Source organism: Triturus cristatus, chromosome 4_1 (genome assembly GCF_964204655.1).
Source record: "Triturus cristatus chromosome 4_1, aTriCri1.1, whole genome shotgun sequence".
NCBI classification, from domain to species: domain Eukaryota; kingdom Metazoa; phylum Chordata; class Amphibia; order Caudata; family Salamandridae; genus Triturus; species Triturus cristatus.
Window position 1 is genome coordinate 678574632 of NC_140585.1, and position 17187 is coordinate 678591818.

At 41.8% G+C, this 17187-nt stretch overlaps 1 protein-coding gene across 3 annotated transcripts in view; it reads left to right on the plus strand.

Moving 5' to 3' along the window:
- Positions 1–17187, plus strand: part of ASZ1 (ankyrin repeat, SAM and basic leucine zipper domain containing 1) — a 1654265-nt gene that overhangs the window by 1193790 nt on the left and 443288 nt on the right. The window lies entirely within an intron of this gene.

Here is a 17187-nt window from a genome sequence, read left to right on the forward strand (position 1 = left end):
ATCTTAAAAATAATTATGTTCAGTTGCAAGTTTTCCTATGCCAAGCATGCTGCTTAAAAAAATTTCTTCTACGTTCAGTTTATGAATCCTTAAAGAAAAAATTCCACAAAACGTATCCACGGTAATGTAACATATTCACGGCATTGAGTAAAATGTTGTGTTATATGGGATTTGTAACGCGCACATCTACTCAAGAGTGTCCTGGTGTGAGCCCAGTGGGAAGAGAACAGAAGATAAATTACAGGCTAGATATAAAGGAAGGTCTTCAACCTCTTCCTAATGATCTTAGGATCCTGAATGCAACGCAAGTCCAGTGGGAATTGGTTCCAGGCCACAGCTGCCATATATGCAAGGGAGCTGCCACCTACCCCTTTAAGACGGAACCTTGGAATGTAGGCCAAAAGCTTCATAGTAGAGCGAAGTTTCCTGGAAGGGACATAGAACCTGTAACGGTCTGCATGTGTCCTAACCAGGGACTTAAAAATCACTCTCTTTCACCGGAAGGCATTAGCATAGTCCAAGTGCGAGGTTATCAGAGCACGAGTGACAGTTTCTCTTGCAGAGATTGGGAGAAGTGGAAGAAACCTTTTTAATGATTTCAAAATGCCGAAGCACAAACCCATCAACTTAGTAATCTGAGAGTACAAGACAAATACCAAAACTGCAATAAACATAGCAGAGTAACTTTTAAAAAAAGAAGTCAAAAGATGGAAAGGATTTCAGTGGACGTTTTTGGGTGGTTTTACACCATAAACCACATCAACTCCCCGTCTATGATTAAATAGTACTTTCTTCACCTCCTTATTCAAGTACAGCAGTAGCAAAAATACCTTTGATGGTTCTTCATATCTTTTTCCTTTGATATTGTTCTTCTGCTGCCCTCAATACACTAGTTTCTCGAGTGTTAACCTTTTTAAGACAGGCCTTGCTTCTTCTCAACACTAGCATTGGGTTCCAATTTGTGTAATGTTAATGTACTCTAGACTTTAATAAGAGTATTGAATGCCTCGATGATTGATCATACGCAAGATGTTTTTTAGGGTTTTGTAATATGTAATACATGTCGAGCAATATCAATACTGCATAATAAAGCCTTAATCAAAAAACAAAATGATAAGCAAACTTAGGGTCAATAGCCATAATATGTTAAACCTAAAAAGACCCACATCAGTAATTTGTTTTCATGCCTTAAGAAGAAAACATCCATATACTGTACTCATAATATGTCTATTCATGACTGTAAGTGGAGAGACAACTAATAGCTGCGTCAGTCTCATGGAACGTTGATGCCACCTCTGCAAAACCAATCTGTATTGGGATTTAGTTAGGGCTATGTTGCACAACACTGTGTGTTTAACTCAATTTGTTCTAAATGATCTGGCTACACATTTATATAGATATCTAGTCCCTATTTACAACCAATGACTTGTACAGCGTCACACATCTAGTGACTACATATTAGATTCGCAGGTGCTTAGCATTCAGGTTAAAATATTTTATTCAGGGGCATTCGATGTTTTCCCCGCCAAATAATGCTTGTAGAGTCCCCAGAAGCTTTTGGGGCGACTTTGGGGTGGAAACAGTTCATTATATACTCCTGATTGCCTGTTACAGTAAAGTATATCTTTGTTCCACTCCGCTATAGTAGGAGCTGGGCCATGTCCCCAACGCATTGCAACTCTTCGCTTCGCAATCAACAACCACATTTTTACCTGGCGTCGCATGCCTTTCTGAATTTGTCTTGTGTACCCCAGTAATGCTAATACAGGGTCCGGTGTTAGTAATGTTTCTACTATTGCACTTAATTCTTCAAATATCAAGCCCCAAAATGTTGCTATACTCGGGCATAGCCAGGCTACATGTAAAAAATCCGCTGGGCAGGCTCTACATCTGTCACACACCTCCTATTCGCGTAGCCCATATTGCATGAGCATGATGTTTTGTGCTACTTTTAAAGCTCTTTTTTAGTGTTTTGCAGCAAAGCCACTTACGTAGCCCCATTAAATGCTGTTGTGGGCTGTCAATTCAATTTGGCAATCTAACCCGCTTAACAAGCCTTAAACTCCCCTTTTATTGCATATAGGTCACCTCTAAGGTAGGCCCTTGGTACCCCATTGGGCAGGGTACATTGAAATTAAAAGGTTGGACATGTACTTTTGAGTTTTATATGTCCTGGAAGTGAAAAACTCCTAAATTCGTTTTCACTACTGTGAGGCCTATCTTTCCCGTAGGATAACATTGGGTTGCTTTATTACAATTAAGAAGTGCTAACTTTTGATTGGGAACAGGTAAGCATTTTATGTTTGGTGTCTGGGAAATTGTAATCATAAAACCTTTTTAATCATAAAGTCAGATTTTACAATTTTGAAAATGACACTTTTAGAAAGTTGACATTTTCCTGCCATTACTATTTGGTGCCTGTTCTTGGGTCACATGACTAGGTGTATTTGGCAGTTGGACTTTGTTTATTCCTCCCAGACAGCCACACAATAGAGGAATTAGGTGTGCCTGGATGGCCCATCAACTGGCAGGATGGGGGTTGAGCTGGCACAGCCTCTCTTGCAACTGAGCAGGCTGGGCTCTGCCTTCCCACAAAGGACTGTCATACAGCCAGCTAGTAGCCAAGACAGGGGAAGCAGGAAACTTCAAGCACTTCAAAGAAAATTCTCTAGAAACTTCTCTTACGTCTAAGGAGGCACCGGGTATAAAAATAGGACTTTCAGATCCACTCTCCAGTTCACCATCCGGACTTGCTTAAGTTCTCTGAGAGGTCTGCCTGCTGCTGTGGCCTTATGTGTGCTCCATATGACTGCTTTGCTGCACCTGGAAGGACTGTTTTGCCACCTTGAGCCTGCCTTGAACCCTCAGAGGCCTGCTTTGCTGCTTGATCCCTGTTTCGACGCTTGAACCCAGGACTACCAAAGTGACTCCAATCACTAGTTGGCTGGTCTCCTGATCAGAACATCTGGGACAGAAAAGGCTCCAACCAACTTGTATCCGCACCTGGACCCAGTCTGAGTGAGTCCTAACCCCCCAAGTGGTGCCCCTCTAGTTCTGGACCCTTGGTGGTGCTGCTAAAGGGGGCCAGATAGCTCAAATCCAAAACTTGGGGCTTGAAGATTTTTTGGCTAAAACTGCCCTGAGAACCGAGAAAAGACTGGGAACAAACTGATTGTTTACCCCCCTCCCCCAGGCACATCATCGATCGGCCTGACTTTGCATCAGCTCTCTCTAGGATCTTCTCCGCATCAGCAAATCCTGTTTAGTGGTCCTTTCACAAACGAGTGTCCGGGCTCCTGGAATTCTTGCCGACTACATCTTTCTAGCTTTGTTCCGCCGGTGGTTTTCAACTTTTCTAAATTGTTGTTGGATTTTTCTCGTGATGTGCTTACACTTTATTACTGTTGGTGTGCTGCATAAATACTTTACACATTGCCTGACTGCTTTTGTGCCAAGCTACCAGAGGATTAAGCACAGGTCATTTTAGTGACTATTGTGGTTCACCCTGACAGGGATTGTGGCTATTGCTCGAACAGAGGTTGCCCCCCATTCAACCAACAACCCAATTTCTCATGCCAGTTATCTAATAGAAATTTGTACTAATTCTTTATTAGTCTCACCAGGCCTGCTGATATTGTTAGATTTAGAACCTCTGATGTTTGCTGTGTTTACCGTAAAATCCGAAACCCTGTGACATGGCCCAAGCTCTTTAATCCAAGCCACCATGGATCCCTGCATACCAGTGAGGAAACCCTTCACATCATTGGTTAACATAGTTATTTTAAATCAATTTTGTTCTGTTCGTACAACTGAATATCTGGATTTAGTTTCTTATTTGTGGAGACAGTGCCAGTTGAGTCTATTGAAGTGGCAGGTGCAGCATTAGCTCCTATGGGCTATGATTTCTGTCACCCTGGATGTTGGACCGTTCTCCTTCAGTGTAGCTATCGCGTCCTAATATCTTGCTATTAACCATTTCTGGTATGTGTCTTCAAACCCCATCGCTCTTGGTGTGTCTTCTTGGAATCTCAAAATGACTATGAAATCTTTTAAATATCTAGCATTAGAAGGCACTCACTGTAATCCTGCCACTACAGCCTGGTGAAGAAAAACAACAGAATCGGTTCACATAAAAAAGCCTCATATGGCCAAATCTGTTCAGCATCCCGCCAGCACTGCCAAAGTGCCTCCAGATGAGGCCAGTACATCCACTTACCTGTTCTTGAAGTACCCTAAGAAGAGATCAGCCAGGTTTAGATATTTGGTCCATCCCAGGGACATCTGAGTCTGCTGTGTCTCTAACTTTGCAACTAACTTCAAGTGCTGATCCAAGTGCCGTGCAAGCAATATATGTTATTGAACCTGCTGCAGTATTGAGCATGATTGCCATAACTGCAACTACATATTTGAAACCCTTGTAAAACAACTGCATTGTCAGTAGATGAGCCCCTAATCTTTAAGGAAAAATACCTCTCTCTCCCGGAAATGCCAATGGCTGAAATCGGCCAGTGCTTCAGATAGATTCATGATAAGTCAAGTCAAATAGCCTTTATTTCGACAAAGTCATAAAAGGGTACATAAACAATATAACAACACTTTTCAAAATTCATAATTAACACCAAAAAAGGAAAATTACATCTCATTGCATAATATTGCTTAAAACCATCTAAGTCAAAATCCATTAGTTCCATAAAATTCAATTTGCTACAAGTTAGCATTGGATATCAACTAAGTTGCACTGCTTAAGCCACATGGCTGAGAGATATTTGCAAATTGCAAATACTGTAGGGCCCGCTGTATCTGACTGTAGAATTCTATAAGCATGTTGGTATTGCTTGAACCCCAAGTTTCTACACAGTGGTACCAGCCAAAATCTCCTGGAATTCATATATGCAGGACAGAAAAAAAAGACATGGAGTTCATCCTCCACGCCACACGTACAACCCGGGCATGACATGTCCGGGGATGCTGACCACCTACTAGTGAAGACTTTAAGCGGAAGAGTGCCAAGTCTCCACTGAATGTAGAGTTTCCTGACAAAGATTGGATATACAATATCCATAAAGTTTTCAAAGCCATAGCAATTTTGGAAGTCAAGGAAAGAAGTGGTTAGTGAACCCAGTGTTACGGCACAAAAAGTAGAACTAAATCTATGCTCCTTATAAATCCTAGTAAGGGTTTTTCGCGAAATCTCACTGCACGCTTTTTCTGGGTCTTCCCACATGGCTTCAAGGCCAATTTTCGTCAGTTCCTGCTTGATGAATGCTAGCCAATGGATCTTCCTTACCCTATTATAGGCAAGTAACTGTTTTAGTTCCTCCCTGTAATTGGATAGTTCAGGCGTTGACCAGAGTCTGTGCCAAAACCTTAAGGGTTTGAATCCTAATTCATCTTCAATTGGATTTAATCCCAAATCCAACCTTAGGGGTAGGGTAGGTGTACTCTGTGGAAGGGACAGCAATTGTCGCATAAATTTGGTTTCAATTTTGGCAATTGCTGTTACCTTCGTGTGACCCCACAACTCCCCGCAATAGAGGACTGCTACTCTTGCTTGTACTTTGTATATCTCAAGGGCAGGGCTCACTGGCTTCAATGATGAAGTATTTGACACCTTGAGTATACCACCCGTCAGCTGTGCAACTTTTAGTTGGGATTTAGCAATTTGGGGTCCCCATGACATATTTTCTTGTACTAAAACCCCAAGGTAGGTGAAGGTAGTTACCCTTTCCAGGTTCCCTTTGCCCAAGGTCGGAGTCGAACGTGTGGATGCCGCGGGATTAAAGATCATGTATTTAGTTTTGTCGGCATTAATCTCTAGTCCTCGCAGACTACAGAAATCCCGAAAGCCGTCCAATATCCGTTGAATCCCCATAGGGGACTTGAAGAGCAAGAGGGTATCATCGGCAAACATGATTGCAGGTACCCTCCTGCCCGCCAATAGTGGAGCATCATTATTAGGCACCTCATTCAGAGACGGGATTAGGTCATTAACATATAGGCAGAAGAGGGTTGGGGCCAATACACATCCCTGTCTCACCCCTCTTCTGACCGGGAACCATGGGGACAGTGCACCATTCCTCCCACACCTAACCTGGGCAAAGTTCTCGTCATGGAGCCTCGTTAGGATGTTCAAAATTTGCGGTGGGACACCCAAGTCCCGGAGCACAGCCGACAGTTTCCTCCGTGGTACAAGGTCAAAAGCGGACCGAAGGTCCACAGAGACCATATATAAGCTGCCTCCCTCCATCTTGACAGTTTTCCAGTATAAAAGGAGCAACCGGAAGATCTGGTCTATGGTTGAAATATTCTTTCTGAACCCCGCCTGGAAGGGACTCAGGACATCATGGTCCTCCATCCACTACAGGGGGTGGTTCAAAACAAGTCGGGCAAAGATTTTTTGTGAAACGTCAATAAGGCTGATAGGCCTGTAGTTGACTGGAAGCAGAAGAGAGCCCTTCTTAAAAATCGGGACTATCTCTGCTCCCAGCCAGGTACAGGGAATCTCCATACCGCCCAGTATGGCGTTAAACAAAACAAGGAAATAGGGACCCCATATCCCAGGTTGCTGCCTAAAAAGATCACCGGGGAGTTTGTCGAGCCCTGGGGCCTTTCCTGCTGCAAGTTTGTCGATTGCTGTGGTCACCTCACTTAAAGTAAATTCTAGGGCCTCGTCCTCGCTGGAGATGGCTGCCAGAGGCAGGACAATGTCCAAACTCTGTTCGTCCGTGTAAAGGCCCCTAAAGTGTGCTTCCCACACTGATGATTCAATGTTGGGTTCCACAGCTGATTTCAAGTCCCCTATTCCTATATTAACTAAAGACCAAAATCTTCGTGCATCCCTGGATTCCAGAGCGGCAGTTAGATTGGTCCACCTTTCCATGCCCCACTCCTTTTTAGCATCGACCATAACCCCTTTATAGTGTGATCTTAATTCTCTGATTCTCACTTTGTCACTCCCAGATTTTACTGCCAGGAGTAACTCTGTCTTAGCCTTTCTGCACGTTGAATTATACCAGGATGTGGCTGGGGTTCTATATTTCCTCCGCCTAGGGATAAGAGGATTAGTAACCTCTGCTAGACTAGACACCAAGTCCCGATGAATAGCCCCTAATTTCCTATTAAAATCATCTTTGGGGTACTCAATGATTAGACTTTCAATCTGTAGGAGTCTGGGCAGTACTATATTGTAGAGTTTGGCTATTCCATCATGGGAATCTATAATTTTGGCCCATTTTACTCTTCGTCTATTGTTAGAAAGCAACAGTCCTTCACCCGATGATGGGGAGCCCACAGGACCTGGTAGTACCATTTCCAGGCAGAGAGCATTGTGGTCACTCTCAACTCTAGGAATTACCCTAAAGTTGATGACCTTAGACCATAACTTAGTCTGAACCATGATGTAATCTAGACGAGACTCTTGTCCCCTTTTATTAAAGGTACACTTTGAAGGAGTATCGGACGGGGTGCGCCCATTGCAGGCTCTCAAGGAATTGTTCAGGGTCAGGGCCAAGATCTGATTTGCCAGTGGGGACCATATTTTGGGGGACGGTGATTGGCAAGATGGAATTGCCCAATAATCATCTTCGTCCATAAGCGCTCCCTCATTCATTCCCGTGAATGGCTCAAAATGGCAATTCACGTCACCAGCTACCACAATGTTAGAATCACAGGCCATTTCAGTTAGAAAGTGGGATAGCTCCTCTATAGAAGATGATTCACATGCCAACCGTACCGGGTGAGAGTAGACGTTCACAATTGCCAATTTGAAGGAACTTGGCCATTTTAAAACTAAACATTGAAGATCATTGGAATTTGTAACTACAATCTCTGCCGAACACCCCAAGTTCATGGCTACCCAAATAGAAAGGCCTCCGGATGGTCGGCCTTTTCCGCCCCATCTTGCTGGTACATAGAAAGTGGCAAACCCCTCTCTAGGGTATTCCTCTCTGGCCCACGTTTCTTGGAATATGCAGATGTCAATATGGTCCACTAAACAACCCCATTCCGTACAATTTAATTTGTTAGCTAGGCCCGAAAGATTCCAAGAGAGTATGGTCATCTCCTTTGGGGTAGTAGCCCCTCTAGGAAGCGGAACACAATCCCTTTTTACACCACTGATATCAGGTACGTATCAGAAGCTTTCTGGGAGTTCCTTCACTACGCTTACCTCGACATCGTTACCCCTTAGCTGTTTGGGGGCCTTTATCCCAGTGTGATGTACTATACTTGCTAATGGGTCCTTCACTACACTTTCTTGACCTTTACTCCCCTCCGGCTGGTAATGGCTTTTTATCCCATTATGGGGTACTGGAATGGGACAGTATGAATTGGCACAGGTCACATTCTCACCACCCTCTAACGCATCTACAATCCTAGGATGGGGACAAGACAACAGGCTATCATCATCCAACTGTAGTCAGTCCACACATTCGAGACCACTAAATCTGTTGTGTGTAAGTAGATATTTCTGGGGGACTGTCTGAGCATTGTAGCCCCTCCCCATCCCCCCCTGCTGTGATGTTTCACAAATGACCAATCACTTTCATGGTCTGCGCATTTAACTGGGGGGTAGAAGAATGATAGGGGAAGTGTTTGGATTGAGGACCCATTAAAGTTGTGTTCCCAGTTACAAATATAATCTACTGTACATGGGTTCCTAAAATTCACTAGCACACAGTCCCCTTTCAGGGTTTTAGATGAACAACCCACCCAGGAAAGCCTACGCACCATTAGTATCTCACTGGTAATATGCCTCGGTAAGGGTCTATTAGTATTAAGCTAGTGCGACACTTTGTTTTTCAAAGACTGGTACGATTCCTGGGCTAATTTCAGGAATACCAGTCATAACTACTAAATACGGACTGGTTTCCGGTGGAAGATCAATCCTAACTTCCCTCAGCGGGAGCTCAGCCAAAGAAGGCTGAGTGCTGCCTAATGGATGGGGAACAAGGTCAGTCTTCGCCTTGCTCAGAGTGGCCTTGTCTCCAGAAATGGCAATAGGTAAGCTAAATTGATGAACATTATTACCCTTTGAGCTAGCGGGACCTATGGGGGCTGTGATATTTTGATCTGGAATCCCAGTTGAGTTACGGTTAGCTTGAGCAGTGGCCTGATTTGGCCCATGTGGCCTTGCGTTATATAAGTTATCCCCCAAGTACTGCTCGAGCCTAGAAAGCTGCTGTTCCATGAGCCCGAGCCTTTCTACTAGCGGGGCGAGCGTGGTTTTTAGAAGAGCATCCAACTTGGTTAATGTGGGATCCTCTATCAACCCAATAACGTCTCTGTGCTGAACCGTATCAGATTGCCCTCGGTCCATAGTCATCAGTTCTGGAGGGCAATAACTAAGCGAGTCATTTAAAGTAGTACACCCCTTAGAATCATTTATAGACACAATACCACTCTGACCCTTTGCAGATTTGGACTTTCTATTAGCACCGGAGACAACTGCACAGTGTTTCTTGGGTTTAGCACCCTCACAACTTTCTCTGCGGAGGCGAACTGATGATTTTTCTGTTAGATTGACCTTGTTCTGAGCCCGAGCATCAGGGCTTGCCAGAGCAGATATTATGTGAGGGCTTATAGCAGATAGTCTGCACAACCTCCTGAGAAGGGGACAGGATGGATAAAGACACAGTCACATCGTTTGTGATGCTGTGATCGTCACGATTCGGTGTCCGTGCGTTAGCCAGGTTGCCCAAAGAGGAGCGTTTAGCCATAACCAAGTCTTGTGAGACCCTGTGCTCCATAAGGGTTATCCCTTGGTCAATAACCGAATTTGCCCGTGTGATAAAATTATCTAATGTTCCAGTTAAATGTCCTCTAGACCCCACAGCTTTACTCCTTAGCTCCCGTGTCGCCATAAGTCAGGAGGCGTGTCCCTGGGAAGAAGCACCAGCTGTGACTGTGTTGAGAATGCTGGTCCTCGCAGTCCCAGGGTTCAAACTGCTCACTGTCGCTGACAATGCCAATTCGCTAGAGAGGCCCTGGGTTAGAAGGCCCTGGGTTAAAAAGGCCCTGGGTTAAAATCCTTAAAAAATCCTTAAAACTACAAAATTCCGTGATCATCCGGTAGGGCTGCAGTTTATGGGCGTGAGTCAGGAGGTGTGTCCCCGGGAAGAGGCACCAGCTGTGGCTGTACTGAGAATGCTGGTCCTCGCAGTCCCGGGGTTGTAGTCCGTGAAGAAAGAAACAAAACACCAAATCAGACTGCTCACTATCGCTGACCGGGCCCGATTCGCTAGAGAGGCCCTGGGTTAGAAGACCCCTGGGTTAAAAAAGCCCTGGGTAAAAATCCTTAAAACTGCAAAATTGTAGAAAGGTGTTTAGGCTGTTCTGGCTGTTTTTGGCTGTTATTGACAGTCTAACTATGGATCAATGCTCCAGCGGTATTTGCTCTACACTGCTCTGCTCTGCTTTTCTAAACCAGTCTCGGCGTGGGCATCAGACAGCTCTGTCAGCTCCCCCAGCAGCTAATCACTTGTAAAATGCGGTTGACTGATATGTGGGAAGGTGAGGAACCGGTTGCTGCTACTCTCCTGCTCTCACAGCGGGTCTCACGGAAAACCAGGACTGGCCGAGAAGCAGTCGCGTGATGGCTTCCCCAAAAGGATTCATGATAAGTATATTTGCCCACCATGATTTTGCATTTGAGTTGCTGCCGCAGTCTCAGCATTTTATTGTGGCTTGCAATTATTACTATTTTGATGATGATGCATGGTTATTATCTTCCTGAAAGTGTTGCAACATCTTAGGAGCTGCAACCACATTTTCCTCACTAAGACCTGAGACAGACTATCGTGCTGTTAACATCCCTGCATGGCCATTACCTAGTGCTCGTTTTAGGAGAGCCCTTCAGACCTGATTCAAATTCTTTGCAACTAATGGATGAAGTTGTTACACTGTGGTTTTGCAAGGATATGGGACATCAACATAGTTAAACATATGAGTCAGAAAGAGCAAGGTCAGCGGTAACCCTCTAGGACAGCACCGGATTATCAATTACCCCTTGTATTAGTAGGTGACAAGTTCAAATTCACCCTGTGTGTGCGCTCTTGACTGGTACCCGCTAACACAATACCTCCCCAAATACTGGGGCAAAATGAAACATAAACAGCAAAAGGCGCACCACATCCTCAAATTTAAATCATATCAAATTAGTCCATGTACATCAAATTTTTCTTTTCCAAATTGATCTTCTTTATTATTCATTTGTTAAAATGACATTTAAGAACAGCCAAAGCAGCCGACGCGTTTCGTCCAACTTGGGACTTCTTCAGGGCGTAAGAAACAATGCATCTGTTTGTGTAATTCTTTCTTGAAATTTCTGGAATGTCATTCAAAATCAATAAATGGTATAAAGAATATGTTGAATAGGATAACGGTCTAATTCCGACAAATGGCGAATGATGGTCCCGTAGCTACGGAATGCCAGAGGATTAGGTCCCGTCCAGGATTTGAAATATGCGGAATCGGGCATTTTAAAGACTCGGACTCCTATCCTTATCATTGGATAAACTTTTGATCTGATGTTCTATTACTGATAACAAGACGGGACCATCATTCGCCATTTGTCGGAATTAGACCGTTATCCTATTCAACATATTCTTTATACCATTTATTGATTTTGAATGACATTCCAGAAATTTCAAGAAAGAATTACACAAACAGATGCATTGTTTCTTACGCCCTGAAGAAGTCCCAAGTTGGACGAAACGCGTCGGCTGCTTTGGCTGTTCTTAAATGTCATTTTAACAAATGAATAATAAAGAAGATCAATTTGGAAAAGAAAAATTTGATGTACATGGACTAATTTGATATGATTTAAATTTGAGGATGTGGTGCGCCTTTTGCTGTTTATGTTTTATAGTTAAACATATGACTCATCGGGAAACAACCTTTACAATGCGGCCATTATACCGCCATAGCTTTACAACGTGGTTGTTACAGCGACCGCATTGTTAGTACACAATGCATTTACATCACAAGTCTTTACAGCGAATTCCACTTGGGAGTGCTGAGGTATTGGAAATGAATTCCAACACCTTCCCTACTGTTGCGCAAACTGGAGTAGGAATAGTAAATAATACTATTCCTAAGTCCAGCGCGCCCCCTCGTGGAAGTCGTTGTAAAGACCGCGTTGTAATAGCACGCAATGTAATGTATCGCGTAGTAAAGTGCAGTATTCAACTCCTCTTACCTTGTGTGCTTCATTGGCAAATGAATATCCTTTTCTGGATGTTGCTAATTAGAAGGATTTATATTTGTTTCAATCATTATGGTCATCACTACATTCATCAATCGTCTAGCTGTCATCCTCGTCAAATATATAATTTCTCAGCATTGGCACACTATCAAGTGCCATTAATTGATAGTTCTATGCCCTTCCAAAAGTGATTTACTTTGTCAGATCTGCCCCATTTGCATACTACATTCGACAAGATCCTGAAAATTTGAATCACCTTAATGTAAAGTGCATCTATTCTTTTTTATTTTTTTTGTCCTCATTCGTCCTCAGATACATTTGAGCTTGTTTTGATAACTCCTGTTGCCCCCCTTCGAGCTGGCACCAACCGGAGAGCTCCATATCTAGATGGAAATGCTTTACACATAATTTCTCTAGATAGTGGCTCTATATCTCTTGAAACGACCTGCTAGAGCCCAAGAGAATTAGTAGATAAATTGTGTAAGGCTTACTCATTGGACCAATACATAGTATTTTGTGTATTAACCCAATGTGTCCAACCAACTTTCGCATGGGGCCCAAATATCTTCCTTATTTCTATTATTGTTCCCGTTATCTAATCTAGCCCTATCCATCTTCATTGTATATCTAATAGAAGTCACCCAATCTAGAAACGTTGGAGGGTTATCTTTGACCCATTTTTTGCAGATTTCTCTGCGTGCAATTAAAATAAAGTATAAACACAATTTGTTTTCCCCTTTTGACATTGACTTGTATTGGGTTAGTAACCTGAAAAAGACCAGATCTATACTCACCTGTATGGTGTCACCAAATATGCTTTCCATACCTCTATTTATTTCCTCCCAGTATTGATTTAGTTTTGGGCAGGTTAGAAACATGTGAATGTCATTCGCCTTTATCTGGAGACATTTTAAGCATTTTGGGGTCGGCCCCTTCGAAGATTTTGCAAGTTTAAATGGGGTCCAGTAAACCATGTGGATACAAAAAACATGGTTTCTTTTTAAATTTGCAGGTTGTTCTGTCGTGTGTAAAAGTTCATGATACTTGCCATAATTCTTCGATGTTGCAGCCAGGCAAGTGATCTCCCCATAATTCCATTGGTAACTTTGTTTCACCGTCTTCCATATCCATTAATATCCTATAAAGGGTTGTCACTTCTTTTTTCTTTGCCATTTTCTTGGTTAATGCTGATTCCAGTTCATTGGATAATCCTGCCTCTGAGCCCACTGAATGGTGCCAACTGCTTATTTGCCAGTATTTAAATTTGGAAAGATCATTGTTCGCCAGTAAATGCATCTCTTCCCAAGATAGTAAAATCCCATTCTGGGCTAACTGTCCCCATTGGTTAATTCCTGCTTTAATTAGAGGTATTGCCAGGCTATCTTTAGTCCATTCTGGTGTACCTGGTGTATTCCATATAGGGGCAAGGGCACTGAAGTAGGTGATTACCAGATTTTTTTAAAACTTTGGCCCAGGTAATAGCTAAACCATGTAGAATCTTTAAACAAACTTTTTTGTAAAATCTTAAATCCCCGAATTTATATAGAAAGCCTTGGTTTCCATTCTCCACATTCAGGAGCATCTCTTTAAACATTGTGTCAGTATCTGAGCCATCTGGTGTATTCATTAACATTTTTCCTGTTTTTAGGGATAAAGTTCTTGCATACATAACTAAGTCTGGGAGACACAAGCCTCCTTTGTTCTTTTTCCTTCGCAGTTTCTTCCATGTAATACGTGCTCTTTTTGGAGCCCAGATGAATGTATTCAGTTTTGCCTGTAGAGACTTTAAAGATTTCTCCTTAAATGCTAACGCTATATTTTGTAATAGAAAAATTATTTTTGGGAGCAGCATCATTTTTATTAGGTTTACTCTCCCGATCAGTGTTAACAGGAGATATGTCCATCCAGTTATAGAATCTTGTATCTCTCTACTAATTTTATGTATATTTATTTCCGTGATCTCTTCGATGTCGTGTGTAATTAATATCCCTAAATACCTTATAGGTTTTTTTGTTGGGTGGATGGAATTTCCCAAATTCCAAGTCATGCATTCAGTTTTGGCTTTGTTTATCTCATAGCCTGAAATCTTTCCGAATTTTTGTGCTTCCTGATATATTAACGGGAGGGTGGTATCTAAATTTGTCGTATTTACCATAAGATCGTCTGTATATAATGCCACCTTTTTCCTCCATTCTCTGAATATAAAAGCAGTTATTTTATCATGCGTTCTAAACTTTTCAGCTAACGGTTCTATGTATAGATTAAAAAGCATAAGCATAGTGGACAACCCTGCAGAGTGCCTCTTTGGATTTTAACTGAGTCAGATAGATTGCCGTTTACCAGAATTCTGGCAGACGGAGATTTGTATATCAGTGCGATTGCCCTGCAAATATTTTTCCCTATATTATTTTCTTTTAATATGAATTTTAAATATGTACAATTGACTCTGTCGAACGCCTTCGTGGTGTCTATTGTTATTACTGCCAAGGGAGTCTTGTGTAGGGTCGCTATATCTATCGCTCCAACCAAGTTGTAGATAAGATATTTTATCCCCCTACCTTTAACAAATCCTTTCTGATCATGATGTAATAAATCCCCTGCCACTCCATTTAATCTCTCTGCCAATATTTTTTAAAATATTTTATAGTCTATATTGAGCAGAGAGATAGGCCGATATGAATCGAATGAACGAGATGGTTTAGCAGGTTTAAGAATTAATGCAACAGTTGCCTTATTCCTTTATTTGTTCGAAAATGTGTAAATAATGTCAGCATGATTGGAGTAAGAACACCCTTTAAAACTTTATATAGTTCCGCTGGTAGGCCAACCATGCCTGCAGCTTTCCCGGATTTGCCTGCTGTTATACCCTCCCCAATTTCTACCAGTGAAATCGTCCTGTCCATGTTTCTAGATGTCTCATCTGAAATTTTCTTTAAGAGTGTTTGATCTATCCAGTTCTTTATTTCTGATTCTTGGACAGTTAAATCCTCATGATACACCTTTTCAAAGTGCGCGTGAAAGATTTTCTCAATGTCGTCTGGGGAGTTGTATATCATATCTTGAGACTCTGACTTAATCTCATTTATATTGCTTCTGGCTAGGTCCTGCTTTGTCTTCCACGCCAGCAGCTTCCCGCAACTCTCCCCGTATTCAAAATGGGTTTTTTACTGGCTTGCCATTTCTTTTTTAGCCTTGCTTCTCAAATTTCTTCCATATCTAATCTAAGAGTTTCTAGTTTTTGAGACATCTTGACATTGAGTGAAGTGTTTTGCTGCTTATTAAGATCATATTCTATTTTTGTATCTCGTTCGCTATGGTCTCAATTTCAGCTTTATATTTTTTGTGTCTCGCAAATTGTATAGCTGTTATCTGACCCCTTATATATGCTTTGTAAGCATCCCAAACTATATGTATAGGTGCAGTGCCTAAATTAATATGAAAAAAGCTCTCTGTTTCTAAGCTTAGTTTCTCTATTATATCTTCTTCTAGTAAGATAGCACGTTCTAATGTTCATCTTCTGATGCTTGGTCTAATTGGAACGTTAAGTATTAGAGACACTGCTGAATGATCAGACATATGTAAACCCATGTGTTTAACGTCTTGCACCCATTGTTTTGATTATGTATTTAGGAGAAAAAAATCTAATCTGGACTTATGTTTCTACTTATTATGAAATGTATATCCTCTCTCATTACCCATTTTCGACCTCAAAACATCGTACCACGCTAATTGTTTCATCATATTCTGAATTAATGTTCTTATTTTAAAATTCTGACTAGTTCTGCTTGTACTTGATTTATCTAAATCTTGATTCAATATTACATTAAAGTCTCCTGCTAATAATAGTGGGTCTGTGTAATTTTAGTAGCTCTGATAATACATTTTTAAAGGGAGTCGTGTCATCTGTGTTCGGCCCATAATAGCCTGCAACTGTGAATTTATGCAAGCGTACTTTTATTTTAGTTACGACCCATCTTCCCATTTTATCTACTGTGCTATTCTCTAAAGAGATAGCAGATTTTTTTTTTTATAATTATAGCTACACCTTTAGATTAACATAGCTGAGTTGTACAGACCACATCTTGAATCCACTTTTAGAGAATTTCTGTAGCTCATTTTCTAGTAAATGAGTTTCCTATAGTATGAGGATCTGCTCTGGAGTGTCCCTTAAATATTGAAATAATTTTTGCTTTCATCCGTTTAGATTCCAGGGAAGTACCTTCAATTTAAACAATGGATCTCCTGATAGGAGACTCATCTTTTAGGTCTCTTTCTTGTGACTTTAACTTAATTTTGGCGAATTGGACATTTTTCTTTTTTTTCCCATTGCTCCCCACCCTGTGCTCCCCCCCCTTTTAGCCTTTGCCCCTTCCTCTAGTGAACCCTCCCAGTGAGAACCCCCCCATTTCTTCTTCAATGGCCTATGGAGCTCCCCCTTCAGGTCAGGGAAAAGTTTAAAGGAAAAAACGGATTTTTACATCTTAAAGGCTTTTGCTTCTTTACTTTACTTTGTTGACTCATTGTCACTTGACAATGAACTTAGGAAACTTTCAGCATCTTATACCCTTTTAAATACTTGCATTTTGTTGTTGTGCATGACCTTTAACGATGCTGGAAATTTTAATTGTGCTGTAGCTCCAAATTTTTTTAACGGGTCAATCAGTTTCCCCAGTTTCCATTGTCTGGACGCAGTAATTGCAGAAACATCTGAGCGTATCTGGAATGTTACATTTTCTGCGTAGAGAGCATTTAGTTTAAGGGCTTTATTTAAAATGTCTTCTTTTAAACTATAGGTTAAGAAGTTCACCAAGATTTTCCTGGGTCTCGTTTTCTTTGGGCTGAGCCTAAAAGGGTCCCTGTGAACTCTTTGTATGTCAGCCCTGAGTGCATCTTCTGAGCATTCAATATGAGTTGCTTGCCTTATAAGTTTTATTACAAACTCTTTCAGGTTACTTTCTTCCATCCCTTCCGGAATTTTAAGAAAA